Raw genomic sequence first — 19692 nt, forward strand, 5'->3', positions numbered from 1 at the left:
GTCTTTCTCCCTTTTGTTCTCTCCCAAGGAAAGCATTCAAGGTCAGATTAGTGAATTTATCCTCTTAGAACACACACTATTTCCACGTCACCTGTCTTAAGTTTGCTGACCACTCCCCATCACAAGTCACTGTTCTGTGCTCCCCTTCTTGGTGGGCTGGTTTGACCCCAAATCTGATGCCATGTCTTCCAAATCAGTCCCTGTTTACCTCTATATGCCCCCAACTCCATACGTGGAACTCCGCTCAAGATCGCCCTCAAGTGTCATCTTCTGCGAGACCAACTCTAAACATACTCTTGCCTTTGCCTTCCTCCCATCTGCTCCTTCTCAGAGCCCATGCAGACTTCTGGGCATGACTCTGCCACACCCAGCACACTGGGCAATAATTATTTCCTTATCTGATTTCCAGGTCCAAGTACATCCATTGGCTGGCTAGCAGTTACAAGCTATGGCTTGGGCAACATTAAATAAGTGGTCATGACTCAGTCCTTGAGTAGTAAGAATTAACGGAGGGTGAGTCAGGCCTGTCTCCAGATCACAGACATTCATATGGCTTATCCCCTCACTTCATTCAAGTCTCTGCACAAATGCCACCTCCTTCCCTGACCGTGCTAGGTGAAGGGTACAACACACATCCTCGTGGGCTCCAGAATCCTCACCCTGTTGTATTTTTCTCCAGATCTCTCACCACTGCCTGATGGCCATCCATACAAAAGGATGAATGGGTAGATACAGACATGTCTAGATACATAGGTATCGTTGTTCAGTCGCCCAGTCGTGTCCAACCCCTTGCGACCCCGTGGACTGAAGTACGCCAGGCCTCTCTGGCCCTCACCATCTTCTGAAGTTTGCCCAAGTTCATGTCCGCTATTGATGATGCCGTCCAGCCATCTCACCCTTTGGTTGCCCTCTTCTTCTGCCCACAATCTTTCCCAGCATGAGGGACTTTTCCAATGAGTCATCTGCTCATATCAGATGACCAAAATACTGGATTTTGAGCTTCATTATCAGTCCTTCCAATGAGTATTCAGGGTTGATTTCCCTTAAGATTGACTGGTTTGATCTCCTTGCTGTCCAAGGGACTTTCAGGAGTCTTCTCTAGCACCACAGTTCAAAGGCATCAATTCTTTGGTGCTCCGCCTTCTTTATGGCCCAGCTCTCACAACTGTACGTGACCACTGGGAAGACCACTGCCTTGACTATACGGACCTTTGTCGGCAGAGAAATGTCTCTGGTTCTTAAAACATTGTCTAGGTTTGTCATAGATTTCCTGCCAAGAAGCAATTGTCTTCTGTTTTCATGGCTGCAATCACCATCCACAGTGAGTTTACAGCCCAAGAAGAGGAAATCTGTCACTACTTCCACATTTTCCCCCTCTATTTGCCATGAAGTAACGGGGCTGGTCAGACTATTTTTTGGGACTCCAAAATCACTGCAGATGGTGATTGCAGCCATGAAATTAAAAGACGTGTACTCCTTGGAAGGAAAGTTATGACCAACCTAGATAGCATATTAAAAAGTAGAGACATTTCTTTGCCAACAAAGGTCCATCTGGTCAAGGCTATGGTTTTTCCAGTAGTCGTGTATGGATGTGAGAGTTGGACTGTGAAGAAAGCTGAGTGCTGAAAAATTGATGCTTTTGAAGTGTGGTGTTGGAGAAGACTCTTGAGAGTCCCTTGGACTGCAAGGAGATCCAGCCAGTGCATCCTAAAGGAGATCAGTCCTGGGTATTCATTGGAAGGACTGATGCTGAAGCCAAAACTCCAGTACTTTGGCCATCTCATGCGAAGAGCTGACTCATTGGAAAAGACCCTGATGCTGGGAGGGATTGGGGGCAGGAGGAGAAGGGGACGACAGAGGATGAGATGGCTGGATGGCATCACTGACTCAATGGACATGAGTTTGAGTAAACTCCGGGAGCTGGTGATGGACAGGGAGGCCTGGCGTGCTGCGATTCATGGGGTCGTAAAGAGTCGAACGCGACTGAACCGAACTGAACTGAACCTTACAGGGATGCATCCTAACGGAGTGACTGCAAGTGAAATAGCTGGTCAGCCTCCTCCAGGCTTAGACAAATTACTCTAGACAGAAAGTGCTCAAAAAATGCTTTGCAATATACAAACAACTTGTCAGACTAAGACCGAGAATCCTTAGTGCCACCCTCCTCTCAAAGCACTGATTCAAGAATTGTATGTTTACAGGAGGCTCTTTTCCTTGGGTAGCATTCTGCGTTACTCCAGTCTAATCAGTCTGATTAAGAGATACTCCAGCATTGGAGTACATCTCACCCACCGTGTGAAATAATGCTGTATTATTATGTGTTATTATCCAACGGTGGAAAGCAGGCAGTCAGGAACACAGTTACTCAGAATGCCGCATACAAGGAAAAAGCTCATTCCTACCAGGATGGGGAACATGAGCATCTAATGTGCTGTAAGCACCATTATTACAGGTTTGAACGTAAATTCACTGGGAGAAAAACTTCCTGGAACAGACTAAAAAGTAGTGACAAATGTGGCACTGGAGCCAAACTCAGAAGATGAGTCAAGTGGAAAGGTCCAATTTCAGGACAGAAAAAAAAAAAAAAAAAAAATCACTGGTTTGGTTTAGGTGGTTTGCTTTTAAGTTTGTGACTAACTTGCTTAACTAAAAATAACCATCCAGGGTCAGTGATGGGGAAACAGACGTCACCAGGAGTGCTCCACTCAGAAGAGTTAGTCGAGGAGGCGAGGGAAGGCCCAACACCGACACTCACACCCGCTGAAGCAACGGGGTGAGGCGCCTGCCCCGGGGCGGCTGCAGAGGGGCCTTCCGCACGGGGCCCTGGGGCGTCGCTGGCGGGCGGAGGAAAAAGGAGAATATCCAGGACTTCAGTGTCTCTGCCATTATCTTTTTTTTCAGTGTTAAAATTCCACTGAAAACTTCGTTTGTTGAAAGCACTCACTATTAAAACAAACACTTTGGAAGCCACTGGCCTGAAGCAAATTAATTCTGGGGATAAAAACCAACAGATGTCTTAAAATTCTAACTTTTATACCCATTTTCACCACTGGCTCAAGAGCAGGACCATTTACTGTGAGGATTGGTTGGTGCAGAGATTAAGGGCTATGTAAGGTTTATGCTTCTGTAATTTTTACAAAAATGAACATGTCTCTTCTCAAAAAAGTGTTAGAGATACTTTAGCTCAGATGACTTGCTTTTTCTATCTTTCATAGAAAACATATGACAGTTGAAGCTAACGGCTTCCCTGGGCAAAGATGAAATCCTACGTAGGCTTCATACATGACTGTATTTATGCTAAAAAACAAGAGAAACTGTTCCATGTTTAATTAGTAAAATCTATTCATACAGAACCATTCTCTGCGGGAACTGTGAGCACTGGAATCATATTTTTAAAAACAACTTTCATAAGATTCCTGTGCGCTATTCTTTTACAGATGGAAACCACGTGTTTTCCATTTTAATTACAAAGTGGTGTTGCAATGAAGAAATGAGAACAGCTACAGAGAACAATAGGCTTCAAGGGGTTAAAATACAAACAGATCTCTTCTCTAATGCCAGCCCTTCTCCCAATTCCCAAAAGAGGAGGAGGCCGGCATTCACAAGAACTATAGAGCATTATTTCAGTAATCTCTACTGTAACTTAGCCTTGAAAGTCCTGTCTTCAAACTGGAAAGACCCACAGTCAGAACTCAGTGAGACCCTGGCTCACAAAGAGTATTTTAGATTTTCCTCAAGGCTGTTCAAGATGGAGACTTGTCTGCTCCCCAACCCCCATCCCCTATCCCACAAGATAAGACACCAGGCCCTCCCTGACCAGGGCCTGCCTGCAAGCTGAGTTCAGATATCCTTCCAGGCTCTCTGACCCTCTCTGTGACCCCTGGCACACATGTGAGGAGCAGCTGGCCAGGGTTAAAAGTACAGTCTGGCTCCAGAGCCCTGCCCAGTTAACTGGCCCTCTGAGCGACTGACTGAACCCTGAGCTTGGCCTCACCATCCTCATTCTCTAACCAAACGTGTTAACTGGCTGCAGATTTTTTAACTAGGCCTCAGTGCATTTTCTAACACACACACACACACAGTGACAGGACAGAATTTTCTCTGGTGAGGGAACATCATTTTATTTGCCAGTAGCCCAGTGTGCATGCATCTGTGCTCACTCAGTTGTGTCTGACTCTTTGCGGCCCCTCTGCCCATGGGATTTCCCAGGCAAGAACACTGGAGTGGGTCACCATTTCCCCTTCTAGGGGATCCTCCAGATGCAGGAATTGAACCTGCATCTCCTGCGTTTGCAGGCGGGTTCTTAACCACTGAGTCACCTGGGAAGCTCTAACAGCCAAGGACTTACCAGCAAATTCGACTGCAGTCAGCGGTTAAACAGCAACCCCCAACTGGTTCAAACCCCGCCCTCTGCTCCCACTCCTGTGTCAGAGGATGCCTCACTGAAATCTCCAGAAACACTCTCTTCAGAGACATTTCTTCTGCCGCATGACTTCGGTTCCCGTGCTCTCGTTTACAGGAGCCCTTCACGTCAGCACAGGACAATTCTTCCGTGAGCCAGGTCTCCCGTTCCCGGTGTCTGCATCCCTCAGTCACTGAACTTTTCACTGCCTCAGAGCTCTGTGTACACTTCAGAACTGCTGACTGTGAGGAGGGAAGAAAGAACCTCAGGGATGCTCTGATACAAAGCCATTATCTTTTCACACAGGGAGCTTAAGTCCAGAGACGTGAGGTGAGGAAAAAATGTCTGGGTGGCAAAGCTGGGGGACAGCAAACTGCATACTCTCTCCTAGTCGTGTGTTCATGCCACGGGATTAAAAACCAGGTTCCTCGGGCCCTCGGGTGCCCAGCTGTGCCTCAGGCGCCGGGAGATGGGAGGAGGCTGAGGGGAGACCCCAAGAACAGCTGTATTTTCTCTGCTTCATATATTAAAGTTAAACACAAGATTTCATTTGAAAGAAAGGGTTTCACTGTAAATAAACAAACATCTTGAAAACCACTGCATGGCAGAGCCAACTTCAAATAAAAGGAAAGTTAAAAGAGAGAAACAACTGAAAACATAGGGTCTTACTTTAATGGATGTGTTCTTTTTAAAATGGAACAAGAAAACAGCACTGAAACCAAATGTTATAACTTAGCGTTCTCTCCTTTATTTTTGCCTATCCAAGAAAATAAAAAAAACAAAAAAGCCAAAGAGAAGAAAAACAAAAGGGAAGGTAGTATATTTTCATTTCTAGGTCCCTAGGAATGTACTACACCCATGCTACACTGACTGGACAATTCCAAGAAACAGTCACACAGGACATTAGCCTACCTAAAACTGTTAAATCTTCACTAAAAAGAACGAAAGAAAGGTTTTTACAAGTTACTGGTATACACACACACACACAATCCTCCCAATTTTACCTTTTGTTTTCCTGTCTGCTCAGCACCTTTAATGGCTTGTAACTTCTTCCATTTTTAAAGAAACTAGTTCTTTTTTTACAGATGCTCACAAGCCAATGCAGTGTCTCTTTAAGGTGAGTAGGTGGGAGGGAGGCTGGTTCATCCCCATGTGGTAGGCTAGCGCTGGATGCAGTCTGCAGAGAGCAGAGGGCCCTGGGGACACTGGGAATCCATCAAGTCATCAAGAACTATGTTCACTGTGGTCTGGCATGCCACAAAACAACTTTCTGACTTTCTCATTTTTGTCATTATAGACTCACAGTGGAGCTAGATGATTTAAAAATCTTGTTTCAGACTATCTTCTTAACTTTGTAAAGTTAACAGCTTCCAGTGATATTGAACCAACCAACCTCTTCTCATTTTATAGGCTGCTTAAAGCCAGCAAGCTTGATCATTTAGTAAAGAAACAGTTCCTCACAGGAAGTGCCCTCAAGCTAAATGCTGCTCTTTGGGAGTTTGTTAGTATGCTCAGTCAAGCCAGCTCTGTGGAAGCCAAGTGACCTCCCAGTGCCATCCTCTGAAAAGATCGAATGTCATCTTCTAAAAGGACTTCCTCCTTCCTCCCTCCTACTCACTCCCAAATTTCCACAAGCAACATTAGCATTACAACACAAATGAGAGACACAGTCATTTCAGGGCATGGAAAAGTCAACACATTTTTAAAAAGTCAGAAGATAATGGAACAGAAGGATAAACTGGAAGATTGGAACTGACACATACACACTACTATATAATAAAATAGACGACTGCTAAGAACCTGCTCTATAGCACACGGAACTCTACTCAACACTCTATAATGGCCTTTACAGGAAAAGACTCTCAAAGAAAAAAGAGAGCAGATATACATACATGCATAACTGAGCCACTCTCCTGTACGCCTAAAACTAACACAACGTTGTTAAATCAACTGTATTACAATAAAAAAATTCTAAATGAGTTTTTAAAAAGATAATGGAACAAACTACTGATTTTCCTTATGTTCTAAGGATATATGAATATTAACACGAGTTGTTTTATGAACTTGGAACTCAGCGAAGTGTCATCTTGGTCAGCCCCCAAACAGACTTACTCAAGTGACCTAACTTTCATGCTCTGCTTTTGAAGATCTCTGGGACAGAAATTCCACAATCTCCACTGGTAATCTGACTTGTGGTTTAATTTCCTTCAGAGTCAAAGGGGACTGTTGCTTTCAACTTTATAAAAAAAGTTAAGCAAGAGCTTAGCTCTTGTTAAAGATGTCATGTGAACCCTGAAACTAGTAACTGGAACAACACAAAAGTGAACCACGAAGAACTATGCTATAGGCTAAGCCACACTCACTGGACATGTGCCTGAGTTACAAGAATGGTTTTGTTCTTTGTTGTTCTGTTGTTCTCTTTGCCCAGATGATTCTATACGCACCATAGATGTCTGCATTCATGACCCAAATTCACAAGTTTAAGAACCATCTTCCAGGAATCACTAGTGCAAGGCTTCTGACATCATTACTCTTCATCTCAGCACACTTTCTCTTAGCTATACGTCCTATAACAAGGCAAAACTATCACTCAATCCATTGATAACATACATGAACACTGTGCAGGCTCTGGAAAGAAACTCATGTGCAATGAAGAGGTCTCTCCTATTCACTCTGGAAAATCATTCCCAGGCCTTCCACACTTTTCAAATGAGAAGAAATTTAGGGGTTTGGTGTCCTTTTCCTTTTCTGTTTTTCTAAATGTCCCCTAAGCAATGTCATACTCAGGTTTCCCAAATTTCCTAAATTATTTTAAATTCCACTGAGCTACACTCCTTGAAACAAGTCTTCTCGAGATTTTACCCTTGGCCTCATGGAATTTTTCAATGAAACTCGAAAGAGATGTTTACCTGACCTCAAATGCTATCCTAATGAAAGCTCTGTTTTTAATTCCTTGAACTTTTCTGTCTTTTCTTGTCATGCCCTCTGGGAAAGAAAGACAAGTAAGAGTTGTTGGCTTGACCTCAACTGGCAAACACCAAGATAATCCAGTTCTAACAGTTTCTCAAGAACTTGGACAGCATCACAAAGACATTAATTATGTTCCTCCTCTGGCATGGTCGTTTGCACTTCAGTTTTTTACAGGATCAATGTAAAGATAGGAATGCCAGCACATAACCTTTGTGAAAAAGACAAGACATCAATTACAGAAAGAATAAAAGGAATATCATGGAGTTTTTCAAAAGCAATGAGAGAGTAGGAAAAATCTATGACCTAAGGGGCAGAAAGAAGGAGGAGCAAGACCTCCTTTTTTTTTTTTTCTCTTTTGCCAACTAGTCCAAATGAGGCTGAGTTGACTCTCTGGCAGGGTTTGGAATTGATCGCCCACAACCAGGGTATAGTTGATAATTCCAATTTCTTGTAAGAAAGAAGATTCCTGGTATGGAGCTTTTGGCAGCTCCATTTCCAATAGAAACATTTATGCCCACTTGGGAATGGCTTGAGTCATTATATTTCAGAGGCTTCCTCCTCCACCTGGGGTATCTTCTTCCACTAAGAGATGAAGGAGTGATATGAACAGCTTCACTTCATTGTCAGTTTCCTCTGGGAACCACCTTCCAGGAATCATTTAGTACAAGGCTTCCAACACCATTACTCTCCACTCTACCTTACATGCTGGGTTTCCGGTATCATGCTTTTTCTCAGCTACAGGTCCTCTAACAAGGCAAAATTATCAGGAGATCCATCAATAACATACATGAACACTGTGAGGGCTCAGAAAGTCCAGGTCCAGCTCTCTGCTACCTAGATGCTATGATTTGGGAGAGTGCTTACTCATGAAAGCTGTGTTTCGAGCAGACTGTTCTGAGAAGGTACACTTGGTATAATACTAAAGATTAACTCAAACCTCAGTACCAAAGTGTAATTTATTTCCTCTACCTTTTTGCATCTGAGTCACTCAGATGGTAAAGAGTCTGCCCGCAAAGCAGGAGACCCGGGTTTGATCCCTGGGTCGGGAAAATCCCCTGGAGAAGGGACTGGCTACCCACCCCAGTATCCTTGTCTGAAAAAGTCCATGGATAGAGAAGCCTGGCAGGCCACAGTCCATGACGTTGCAAATAGTTGGACACAATTGAGTTAATAACACTAAAAAAAAAAGATGAAAACTGGCCTCAAGCAAAGCAAAAAGGCTTATGAAGGGTCTCAACTTCAGTGATTTTGCCATTTTTATACTCTCTGGCCATTTCCCTGTACCATGGGTCAAAACAGAGAAACTATAGAGTCACAGTTGGAATAATTTCAGATTTCAGAACTGAGCCAAGTTGAAATGCCTACCATAATGTGTAATTTATACTGGCTAACTGAGTGGATTGACTGATTTGTAGGATTCCTAAAAAATTGCTTTTGGAATCTCATTTAACACTTTATTTATGTTCCAGCTTAGTATATCTAACCAAGGACTGTGACAGAGATCTTCAGGTGAAGTAAAAGATCAGGCAAGTCCCTGAAGCTTCCTCATCTGCAATAATCAGAAGGAAGGTGCTGGTTGAGATACCCACTCCATTACCAATAACAGGAAACGAGAAGGCAAATAATTCAATGGTTTTCAACTTTTTTGTTCATCTTTATCTAGCTCAGCTCAAACTGGCTACTTCTTTATCTCTGGGTCACTTTGCATGAATAGAAGCCCTACAATTAAAAATAAGGGAACTTACTTTGTCCCCATTCCATTCAAATTTTCATTTATTCAGTCATATCAATGGCTTAGTTTTTCATTCTTTTTTTCTGAAAGGAATGATAGTTTTAAAAATGGCTTTTCTTTTAGATGATAAATAAGAGATCTTTAGTCTCAGTTTATGTTGAAATGATCCAGCCCAAGTGATTCTGAACCCTTGGCAAGCAGTTAAGAAGGGTGACTTTGAAAGAAGAGATGGCATTTTAAGCTCAAGGAGATTTCAGTTGGGGAGGGGCAGAGCTGATCAGTTTAGGATTTTCATAAGATTTAGATTAATACTGAAAAAGTAGGAATAGAGCCTCCTATATTCTTTCAGTTTCCCATACGTAAATGAGAAAGAAAAGACAACCAGGATGAAAAATGTCTTGAGAAAGGTAGAAAGAACAGCAGCATTTGTCAGGAAGTACTTCTCGTTGACAATGCAGATGAGGGAAGCAGTGTGACCTCAGCTTCTAGTCCTCCTGTGGGCCTGTCTCTACCTGTTCCTAGGAAATGAGACAAGATGATAATGTGCTCATTCCCGGCTAAGAGACACACGGGGATATAAAGCATTTGGTCCTGCTTGGGACAAAAGTTTTCCATAAATCTTTCAAGGATGAATTAAAAGCTAAGCTCTGGACAGAGACTATGAGTACCACTGGCCTTACAAAGGCACGAGGTTGAGCAAGAACCAGCGGCTCAGTTGTCTCCACGGTTTGATGAGGTAGAAGAATCTTCAGAGTCTGAACTTGGGGGTATGTGGAATGAACAGGAAACGGACGATGACAGAGGTTCTAAAGCTGTTACCCCTGGAGACTAGCCCCCAGGAAACTACTGTGGGTGTGTAGCATCAGAGGGTCAGGAGTAAATAAGCATTTAGCGTAGAAACATTCCAAGCATGCATCAAGGGAGACGGAATCTTCCAGAATGCAAACCTCAAGCGCACTGAGGACCTTGGCAGTAACAACGAACCTCCTGCTCCTCACCGCGGACGAACTGAGCCCTTGCATTCATCTCCCTGGATCACTTACAACAATCACACTGAGGCAGGCTATTGACTCCATGTTACAGGTGGGGCCTGAGGTCAGACCCTTCTCACACGACCTCCCAGTGTCAGAGCTTCAAGTGGAAGGGATGGGAAGACCATTTTTATTCGATGCTGTACCTCTCTAAAGGACCTGAGGAGGAGGAAGCGCATCAACTCTGGAGTGTAGACTCCTGGGTCTAAGTACCGGCTTCACTATTTGCAGTGTGGGGACGGAATTACCACGTGTGGTCAAAAGCTGTCCTTTCAGTCTCCTTTCCCTGGGGCAAGTGACTTAAACCTCTAAGAGCTCTGCTATTCCTAAGACAGCTCATCAACATGCCACCTCACTGGGCAGTTGTGAGGATTAAGTGAGATGGTTTCGTAACAACGAAGCAGTAGGCAAGTCCTGGTGGTGGTTGTTCCATGTTACCCGCTTGAGTCTCAGGTTCATGTTGCCTCATTTGCAGAAGAGGGCTACCCCATCTGGTTTTGCAGAAGCCCTGAGCGTACAGAGGAACCGCAGTGTCTTATCGCAGGAACTGCAGCCCAGGGCACGGAGCCTTCCCAGAGCTCCTGTGCTTCCGGAGCCTCAGCCTGCTCCTGCTTCCTCTCAGTTACCACAGAACAGTGAGACACTGGGGCAGTCGAGTCTGCGAAGAGACTCCCACTTGGCGTGTGTAAGTGTTCCCGGAGTGAGCCTGTGCAAGACCCCATCCTCCCCCCAACAGAGCAGGCACACACCTTCAGTAAAGCAATGGCAGAAATGTCCAGATTTTATAGGGGGAAAAAAAAACCAAGTTGATTCCTTAAATTCTATTCCACCACTCAGTTTAGGGTTCTCCACTTATTAATCTAGGATAGACTGTGTTTTCTAGCAATTATTATTTGAAAAGCTCTAGAAAAGGGCGTTTCAATATAACAAGAATGAGAATACCCTTTTTATGTACTAAGACTTAGAATATTCTTTTTAATTGTTTTTGTTGCCTAATGAACACTTCAAATTTTTTAACTCAGTAAGCTTACCTCTTTATTGGAGATAAGGAGAAACCTAGTGGCTTTTGCTTCAAAAAGAACAACTGCTAGTTTATTATAATTACACCTTCTCCTTTTGATCTTGAACTTCATTTTTAATAATAAAATAAAGGTGTTTCTGACAGTCATTAAAGTCCTTGCCATTTGAACTGTGGAAAAGAAATATAAAACAAGGCAAGGCCGAATACTTCGAACTTCACTAACAATGGGGCAGTGTCTGTTGCACAGCCAATTTAAGTTGGCCATAGAGACTCATGGCAGCAAGTGAGGAGGAGCTGGGGAGCCTCCTGATGAAAGCGAAAGAGGAGAGCAAAACAGCTGGCTTAAAACTCAACATTCAGAAAACGAATATCATGGCATCTGGTCCCATCACTTCATGGCAAATAGATGAGGCAACAATGGAAACGGTGATAGACTTTCTTTCTTGGGCTCCAAAATCACTGCAGATGGTAACTGTGGTCATGCAATTAAAAGATGCTATCTCCTAGGAAGAAAAGCTATGACCAACCTAGATAGCATATTAAAAAGCAGAGACATTACTTTGCCAACAAAGGTCCATCTTGTGAAAGCTATGTGTTTTCCAGTAGTCATGTATGGATGTGAGAGTTGCACCATAAAGAAAGCTGAGCGCTGAAGAATTGATGCTTTTGAACTGTGGTGTTGGAGAAGACTCTTGAGAGTCCCTTGGACTGAAAGGAGATCCAACCAGTCCATCCTAAAGGAGATCAGTCCTGAATATTCATTGGAAGGACTGAAGCTGAAGCTGAAACTCCAATACTTTGGCTACCTGATTCGAAGAACTGACTCATTAGAAAAGACCCTGATGGTGGGAAAGACTGAAGGCAGGAGGAGAAGGGGACGACAGAGGATGAGATGGTTGGATGGCATCACTGACTCAATGGACATCAGGCTCCAGGAGTTTGTGATGGATAGGAAAGCCTGGCATGCTGCAGTCCATGGGGTCGCAAAGAGTCGGACACGACTGGGCGACTGAACTGAACTGACAGAGACTCAGGTGGCACTAGTGGTAAAGAATCCACCTGCCAATCTGTAGGTTTGATCCCTGGGTTGGGAAGATCCCCTGGAGTAGGAAATGGCTCTCCACTCCAGTATCCTTGCCTGGGAAATTCCAAGGGCAGAGAAGCCTGGCAGGCTACCGTCCTTGGAGTTGCAAAGAGTTGGACACGACTGAGTACATAGAGACTCACACTTTCCACAGTCTATCTGCTGGCATGGTTGATGCCTACTGACAAAGAAGTCACATGGAGTCTTCTTATTAAACAGGACAAAGGGATGACAATGTTAGGCGTGGTGAGCTAGCTGTTATGGAAGAGTTCTCCCACTGGTAAGGGCCCGGGGGCCAAGAATAAGTGACACAACAGGAAAAGACCACCAGAAAATGCTGACACCTCTGGTCTCAGCATCCCACACCTCCTGGTCACAGGGACTCAGGCTTGAATCCTGAACACTCCGGGTCCACATGTAAGCCATTATGAGTAACTGCACTTGAAATTTAATGCCACATCTGCTCTTCTGCAGCCTTTGGAAGTCTTACGAATTTCTCTGACAACTGTTTGCAAAGGCCATAATCACAGGCATCTGAAACTGGATCTCCAGCTACAGGGTAGAACACCACATAATTCCAAAAGGCTCCTGGCCCAACCATATTTGGTTTCTTGTCTCTCTTGCTTTCTTTAAAATTGCGCTGAGCCTTCAATTTGCAGAGAGCGTGATTAGCATGGGAAGAAGGCGGCCCGTCCCATCCTCACCACATAGGCCCCTTATCATCTCCCTTCTGGTTGCAGCAGGAGGCAACCGGGGCTCACAGCAAGTGCTCACAGCAACCTGCTCCAGGGCTGCTCCTCCACGACAGCTTTGGAATCCAGGAGGCGGCCTGAGGAGGCACCCCAGCCAGGGGACCAGAAGACAGATTGCATCAGTCCTTCCCAACCCTTCCACTTGGTTTGCTCAGAAGTGGTGCAGTTCTGAGGCTGACATGCCCTTTCTAATCATGCTGGCCACTGACGATGTGACAGTGACATGTGACACTTTGAACAATGCATGCAACCTCCCTGAGTCTGTTCTGTATTTGAAACATTTAACAGCGTTCACTTATTAAAAGGATTTCTGCACTGGTCTTCCTTCATCCCATAAACACAAGATTATCAAGTAGGAAGCGTTCTTGCACCAATTCAGCCACAGACGGATACAGTAACACTGAGCAAGTCACCTCCCATCACTCTTCTAACCCCACTTCTAGCCATCTCCTATTTTTCCTTAAGAGAAACAAACATAACAAGGTACACAGAAGTGTGCCTTAAAGGATGAGGTGCTGTTATTAGATCTCATTGTCCTCTTGGGAGGAGAAGGCAATGGCACCCCACGCCAGTACTCTTGCCTGGAAAATCCCATGGACGGAGGAGCCTGGTAGGCTACAGTCCATGGGGTCGCAAAGAGTAGGACATGGCTGAGCGACTTCACTTTCACTTTTATGCATTGGAGAAGGAAATGGTGACCCACTCCAGTGTTCTTGCCTGGAGAATCCCAGGGACGGGGTCACACAGAGTCGGACTTGACTGAGGTGACTTAGCAGTAGCAGCAGTCCTCCTGGGAAGCTCTGTTCTGATAGTTAAGAGCTCTGGAGCCAGACTGGCAGGGTTAATTCAAGTTATGGAACTGCTCTCACCTCACTTTTCTCATCTGTAAAGTGGTGATGAAACAGCGCCTAATGCTGAGTTACTTAATTGGATGGGGAAATATAAAGAAAGCACTTAGTCCAGAAACAATAAATGGTGCCTAAGCTGAGTCACTCTCGTTATCCTGTCATTAGCTTTGCCTTCTTTCTTGATTTCATCAGGCACCTTTCAAAATATAATACCTTTTTTAAGGTATCCAACTTTGGTGCGATAAGGGAAGAAGAGGGACTAATAATGATCATATCATAGGCCACCTCACTTCATGCCCTGAACCAACACACACTGCATATTTCAGTATCTCTTTTCATCTTTAGTCCAGAAAGGTCAAGTGGCTATTAGGTGGCAACCAGGATGCAGTCATGCCCGAGGGGCCCTGAGTATGCTTTCCATTGCACTGTTTCTATGTGGAAACAAAGTGGGAGTGTAATAAAGGTTTCCCTAAAAGATGATCAAGTCACCTAATTCATACAGGCAGTGCGGTTCAAAGGCTATAGTGAAAAACAGCATTAGATTTGGACTTCAGCAGTCAAGGCCCAGCTCAGCTGGCACCTCCTCTTGACCTGCCTCCCAGCCCCTTGACGGCAGGGAGTGGTGAGCGCTGAGCAGAAACCTCCGTTGCACACTCTGCCCAGCCTGTGTGGACTCAGCGGTAGCACCCCTGCTGGTTCCTGCCTGTCTTCTCCAAGAGACCGTATGCTGGTTCACCTCACGTGCCCAAGGCCCCAGCTGAAACCCAGCCTGGAGCAGGACACAAAGTTGTCAGTTGAATGGATGCATGAATCCTGGCCATCTGTGTAGCCCCTGTCATACCAAAGACGTGTTTATTTGCCAATCATGAGAAGTTAAAAGGGTCCAGAATTAAACCCGGCCGCTGCAGGGTATCATGGTGGAATTTAACCTGTGTAGTTTGCAAGATCACACCTCACAAAGAGCACTTCATAATTCTATGTGGTTAGAAATACAGCTAACCAAAATATATTTATAGAGTGATCAAATTTGACTTGTGTCTGCTATGAAATGCTCTTGCAGTGCTATATTAGGTTGGTGCAAAAGTAATCTGCAGTTTTGCATTGTTGAAGTTTGCCATTTAATACTGAAATATATTCTTAAATAAATATGGTTATGTTATACATCATTTTAAAGCTCATTTCTTGCTTTACATTTTTTGCTAATGACTTATCACTTGCTATTTATTTTATATGTATTTTAGACTATGGAAATGATGCTAGGCAAAAAGTAATTTTGAGTGATTTCCTTATTGGAGTTCAAAATAGGTTGTAAAGCAGCAGAGACAACTTGCAACATCAATAACACCTTTGGTCCAGGAACTGCTAATGAATGTACAGTGCAGTGGTGGTTCAAGAAGTTTTGCACAGGAGATGAGAGCCTTGAAGATGAGTGTAATGGCCGGCCATCGGAAGTTGACAACAACCAAGAGTCATCATCGAAGCTGATTCTCTTACAACTACACAAGAAGTTGCCAAAAAACTCAGTGTTGACTATTATGGTCATTCAGGCTTTGAAGCAAATTAGAAAGATGAAAAAGTTTGATAAGTGGGTGCCTCATGAGCCGACCAAAAATTAAAAAAAATCGTCGTTTTGAAGTGTTGTCTTCTCTTACTAGATGTAACAACAGCGAACCATTTCTTGACTGGATTATGACATGTGACAAAAACAGGATTTTGTACAATAACCAGCTCAGTGGTTGAACCAAGAAACTCCAAAGCACTTCTCAAAGCCAAACTTGCACCAAAAAAGGTCACGGTCACTGTTTGGTCATCTGCTGCTGGTCTGATCCATGAAAGCTTTCTGAATCCCAGTGAAACCATTACATCTAAGAAGTATGCTCAGCAAATTGATGAGATGCACAGAGAAGGGAATGGCTACCCACTCTAGTACTCCTGCCTGGGGAATTCTGTGGACAGAGGAGTCGGGCGGGCTACAGTCCACGGGGTCGAAAAGAGCAGATACAACTGAGCAACTTCTACTCATCCTTTCACAGAAAACGGCAACGCCTGCAGCCAGCAGTGGCCGACAGAAAGGGGCCGATTTTTCTCCACAACCCCTAACCACATGTCACACAACCGGTGCTTCAAAAGTTGAATGAATTGGGCTGTGAAGTTTTGTCTCATCTGCCATATTCACCTGACCTCTTGCCAACCGACTACTTCTTCTTTAAGCATCTCAAGAACTTTTTGAAGGGAAAACTCTTCTGCAACCAGCAGGAGGCAGAAAATGCTTTCCAAAATTTCACTGAATCCTGAAACACGAATTTTTAAGCTATAGGAATGAACAAACTTATTTCTCATTGGCAAAAATGTGTTGATTGTAATCGCTCTTATTTTGATTTAAAAAGATGTTTTTCAGCCTATTTATAAGGCTGAATTGATTTAGAAGGTTGAATTTAAATTGATTTAAAATTTAAAATTCAACGTCCAAAACCACAATTACATTTGCACCAACCTAAGACAAATGCACAAACTTCACACAGATGGTGTATTATACCTAGTACCACATTGTTTTTGGCAAGGGGCAGATGGATAGTCCAGGAAGACCCAGTCAATGATAACAAAACATTGGGCAATACTTTTAAAGGTATGTTGTAACGAAAGGTTATCTTTGGATCATCATGTTTCCTTTTGACAAGTACCTGGCAAGAGAGCAAATACAAACTTACATAAAGGTATTAACTGATTATATAAGTAAAACAAAATCCAAGTTCTTTCTAATGTACTTAGCCCCTCAATTTACTATGCCTCTTGATTTTCATTTTTACTAACTATATAGAGTTCATTTTTCCCTTCTCACTTCATACATTTTTACAACTATGAATACTGCAAGCAAACTTTCTATCAAAGAAAATTTCGAGTGTGTTATTTTTTCTTTTCCAGTCTTCAATCGGGTCTTCTTCCAGAAAGATTGAGAATCACAGGGACAGACAACTGCCTCTTGACATTTAAATGAAGCATTGCTGGACAATCACTTTTAAAACATCTATAATGCTTACCCTTGGATTTAATAAAGATCAATATACTTCTGTCAAAAAAAATACACGAAATAAGTTTATACTTCACTAAACATTCAAATAAAACTGAGAAATAGTTATATCCATGTTGGAACATTGAGTCTTACCAAAATTATGAAAAATCTAAGGTCATGATAATCCCAGAAAAATTTCACACAAATGAAGAATGCAGATTCTGCCTTATGTTGTCACAGGTTCATAGCCAAGAAGGCTTCCTAGTCTTTTTAGCCTTTGATCTATTTTAGGATCTCTGACCCTTTATTCCTGGGAGTTAATGACATTTCTGAGTACTAGTAAAAACTAAACAATTGTGTCTCGATGCCAACCTAGTGACACATTTAATGTGCTGGCTTGTGGTGGAAGAGGGAAATCTCACTGACTTTTTCATAAAGGGGATTCCCTGCTGGCTCAGCACTAAGAATCTGCCTGCCAAAGCAGGTGACGTGGGTTTGATCCCTGGGTTGGGAAGGTCCCCTTGAAAAGGAAATGGCAATCCACTCCAATATTCTTGCCTGGGAAATTCCATGAACAGAGGAGCTTTGCAGGCTACAGTCCATGGGATCAGAAAGAGTCAGATACAACTTGGCAACTCAACAACAATTTTTTAAAACAACCACCTCATATGCAGCCCCTGTCCATAAAAAGACTCTGCAGAAGTCAGACATCCACACTTGGTATGTATGTGCAAGTTCTTCATGGAAGGGAATTCAGATGAGGACATAAACTCCAAATGACCACTCTGTCTGTTCCCACGACCAAGCAACAGACAAAATGCAAGGAACAAGAGGAAGCAGTTGACCTACAAGGGCCTGAACATTTTTCCCTCTGCAGCTTTTGAAACAGTTTACAGTTTCTTTATCTTTATTAGGACATTTTCCTCATCAAATTAATGACTCACTAAACAAAAGGCTTACTGAAATGTTTACAGTTGGGAAAACTATCTGTTAAGTCTTCAGCAGAAAAGACAAGTCATAATTCGTCGTTGCTTTTCAATGAAATCAACTGGGAAAGGCAAAGCTGAAGAGCTGAGATAGAAACACAGGATGACGACTTGCAATTCAAAGGAAATTCTGAGACCAATGCAAAGAAAATGCCTGCAAATCCTTTTGGCTCTATAATCCTTCCCATCATCATCTCCACTCCCTCACCTATACAGAGCTCTTTCTGACAACTGTCAAACACAGACATTCTTTTGGAATAATTGGCATTGGTAAAACTAAGTCCTTTGGAAGGTAAGTGAAGGGCGTATAAGGTAGTGAAGACTTGGTCTTGTGAGTATATAAAGGAACAAATAGTGGAGGTGAGAAATAGATTCAAGGGATTAGATCTGGTAGACAGAGTGCCTCAAGAACTATGGATGGAGGTTCCTAACACTGTATAGGAGGTGGTGACCAAAACTGTCCCCAAGAAAAAGAAATCCAAGAAGGGAGGGTGGTTGTGTGAGGCCTTACAAATAGCTGAGAAAAGAAGAGAAGCCAAAGGCAAAGGAGAAAGAAAAAAATATACCCAACTGAATGCAAAATTTCAAAGAATAGCAAGGAGAGATAAGGAAGCCTTATTAAGGGATCAATGCAAAAAAAATAGAGGAAAACAACAGAATGGAAAAGACTAGAGATCTCCGCAAGAAAATTAGAGATACCAAGGGAACATTTCATGCAAAGATGGGCACAAAAAGGACAGAAATGGCCAGGACCTAACAGAAGCGGAAGATATTAAGAAGAGGTGGCAAGAATACACAGAAGAACTATACAAAAAAGGTCTTAATGACTCGGATAACTACGATGGTGTGATCACTCACCTTGAGCCAGTCATCCTGGAGTATGAAGTCAAGTGGGCTTCAGGAAGCAGTAGCATGAACAAAGCTATTGGAGGTGATGGAATTCCAGCTGAGCAGCTATTTAAAATCCTAAAAGATGATGCATTTAAAGTGTTGCACTCAATATGACAGCAAATTTGGAAAACTCAGCTGTGGCCACAGGACTGGAAAAGCTCAGTTTTCATCAATCCCAAAGGACAATGCCAAAGAATGTTGAAACTACCATACAATTGTGCTAATTTCACATGTTAGCAAAGTAATACTCAAAATCCTTCAAGCTAGGCTTCAATGGTACGTGAAAACCGAGAACTTCCAGATGTACAAGCTGGATTTGGAAAAGTCAGAGGAACCAGAGATCAAATTACCAACATCCACTGGATCACAGAGAAAGCAAGGGAATTCAAGAAAAATGTCTACTTCTGCTTAATTGACTATACTGAAGTCTTTGACTGTGTGGATCACAGCAAACTGTGGAAAATACTTAAAGAGAGGGGATTCCAGACCACCTTACTCATCTCCCGAGAAACTTGTACGCAGGTCATGAAGCAACAGTTAGAACCAGACATGGAACAATGGACTGGTTGAAAACTGAGACAGGAGTATGTCAAGGCTGTATATTATCACCCTGCTTATTTAACTGCTATGCAGAATTCATCATGCGAAGTGCCAGGCTGGATGAAACCGAACCTGGAATCAAGACTGCCTGGAGAAATATCAACAACCTCAGACATGCAGATGACACCCCTCTTACGGCAGAAAGTGAAGAAGAACTAAAGAGCCTCTCAATGAAGCTGAAAGAGGAGAGCGAAAAAGGTGGCTTAAAACTCAGCATTCAAAAAACTAAGATTACGGCATCTGGTCCCATCACTTTATGGCAAATAGATGGGGGAAAAGTGAAACAAATAAAAATATTTTATTTTCTTGGGCTCTAAAACACCGCAGACAGTGACTGCAGCCACGAAATTAAAAGACACTTGCTC

The 19692-nt window shown here is 43.2% G+C and overlaps 1 protein-coding gene across 3 annotated transcripts in view; it reads right to left on the minus strand.

Annotated features, from left to right (window-relative positions):
• LHFPL2 (LHFPL tetraspan subfamily member 2) overlaps window positions 1-19692 on the minus strand; it is a 168498-nt gene that overhangs the window by 94003 nt on the left and 54803 nt on the right. The window contains exon 1 of one of the 3 annotated variants that reach the window (XM_065940062.1): window positions 660-700. The exons of the other annotated variants lie outside the window; for them this stretch is intronic. The gene's annotated coding sequence lies outside the window, so the exon portion shown is untranslated. Of the gene's footprint in view, window positions 1-659; window positions 701-19692 lie in introns of those variants that run through there. 3 annotated transcript variants of the gene reach the window in all.

Source organism: Muntiacus reevesi, chromosome 7, assembly GCF_963930625.1.
Source record: "Muntiacus reevesi chromosome 7, mMunRee1.1, whole genome shotgun sequence".
Taxonomy (NCBI): Eukaryota; Metazoa; Chordata; class Mammalia; order Artiodactyla; family Cervidae; genus Muntiacus; species Muntiacus reevesi.